Genomic DNA, 2,180 nt, shown 5'->3' on the forward strand with positions numbered 1-2,180 from the left:
CAATTAGTATATGCATTCCATCATACCGCACACACGCACTGTCCTGCCAGTCAATGTTACAGTTACCAGTCCAGAGACCAGATCAATGTAGTGGCCAACTAGGTTGATCATGGGTAGGTAGGAGCCTGGTTCTGTCGGTCATGACACAATGCTCCAGGGAAGTCTTGGCAGGACAAACCCAATGTTTCATGGCAAGGCACCCTGTTTATACAGTGATTACAGCATGATGGTGCAAAACTCATTGGTCCCAATGAAGGAAAATCAATTGTTGTTTGATGAGTACTTGTTTTCTTAAATTATCCTCATCCTTTATCTTGTTCTTTCATCAAGTTTCTCAGGAAGTTATCCCAGGCTGGTTTTGATCACTGCTGTTTTGTCCCCATTGATAGGTACCTGTCTCATCTTTAGAGTCATCAATCTGCCTTCCTCTGATATTTCAATAGGGACATGTTGCAGCCTCCTGGCACCCTTGCATCTGTCTCCAGAGCTCCCTAGAACATCTGGTTCAGCGATGGCCTTCTCACTTATCTCTTAACACCCATTCCTCATTCACACACAAAACAGAATTAATTTACACAGAACATTTTGAACAAGAACATCAAATTGCGACGCAGAAGAAAAACAATCATGGCATTCTTTTACTTATTTTAAAATGCTAAGCCTACAACAGAGTGGTGACCTCAAAGGTCTGTTACTGCCTTGAAATCAGTCCAGACACAAAGAGATTCTGGCTGATGCATCTCTACCAATGGCCTACTAGGCCATTCCTTTCTGCTATTCAAAAAGGGTAGCTGGAAGGATATGGTCAAATCATACATCACTACATTTAATACATGCTACAATATTATCTTATTATTATTTATCCTTCATTCTAAGATATATAAAATACAGACAAAATCCTACTACTACACCAGGGAGTAGTTAGAGCCACCTGTGCCCTTCCGAGTGCCAGCACTAACTTGTGACGGTCCATGCTCTTCCTGAGAGAGGCAAGAGAAAGTCCACAGGAGATCTGGAGCCAACTCAGTTGGTCTTACGTGATCTTGGTGCACTCAATAGGGAACGGCTCCTCCATCTCTTTGGAAAGGCGCCTGCTCCAGAGCACGAGGTGGCAGCAGTCTTGGAACCTGATGGCAACCTCCGATCCGACATGGGCCTCGGTGCCAAAGCAGGCCGCAAGGCCTGTTGGAGCAGGTGCTGTTTTAGGTGAAGATCCTGAGCCACTTAAATCCTGAACAAGCTACAGGTCGAAGGCCACTCCTTGACATGGGCCTCACTCAAGCACAACAAGCACCACATGTGGGGATCGTTGTTTGTGTTCGCTCCCTTCCTCATGATGGACAGTGTTTGAACCCTGGTGAGGGCACTACAGGGAATTCCTAACTAAATACAACTGACACTAAGACTAAGGGTATTACTAACTTAGCCAACTAGAAAAAAATAAACACTAAAGTAGTGAGAGCATATGAGGTTATGTCCACACACAGCTCCAACTCCATCCACATATGGTAAGAAGGAACTGATGGGAGGGTCACCACCTTATATAACCAAGGGACGGGCTATGGCTGTGAGGCGTGAGCACCACCACTGTAGGTGTATTGCTAGGCAAAATTCTGCAGCCCTGCATCTGCTCAAAGGACAAGTGACTCCTAGTCCTGAGCACCCTGAGAACTGTCACAGCTCCTCATCAGTCCCCACCCTTTGTCCTCTCCTAGGCTGTGCCTGGCAGAAGATGGACCAGCCCCACAAACAGGTTAGAGAAGCCGGAGGGCTGCCTGGGTTGATGCCCCAGCCCATTTTCCACCCCCCTTCAAGCTGTTGCAGCAGCAGAGATTCACTGGGTTACAGGAATGCCCCAATTACAGCTCAGCCTGCACAGACTCTGGGGAGAAGGGTGCAGAACTGATGAAACCAGCATTGCCTTGTTGGGGGCACTGACATTCCCAGTGTATTCATCACAGAGGTGGTCTGGAAGCACACTGGTGCACAGAGGCCACAGGTAACATGGGGAGAATGTTATAGAAGTGAAGGAGTGTCATAAACAGATAGTTAAGGGTTAATGTCTCTTTTACCTGTAAGGGGTTAACAAACAGTGAACCTGGAACACCTGACCAGAGGACCAATCAGGAGACAAGATACTTTAAAAATCTCGGTGGAGGGAAGTCTTTGTTTTGTGTGTT

The sequence above is a fragment of the Chelonoidis abingdonii genome, chromosome 13 (assembly GCF_003597395.2).
Source record: "Chelonoidis abingdonii isolate Lonesome George chromosome 13, CheloAbing_2.0, whole genome shotgun sequence".
In the NCBI taxonomy this organism is placed as follows: Eukaryota; Metazoa; Chordata; order Testudines; family Testudinidae; genus Chelonoidis; species Chelonoidis abingdonii.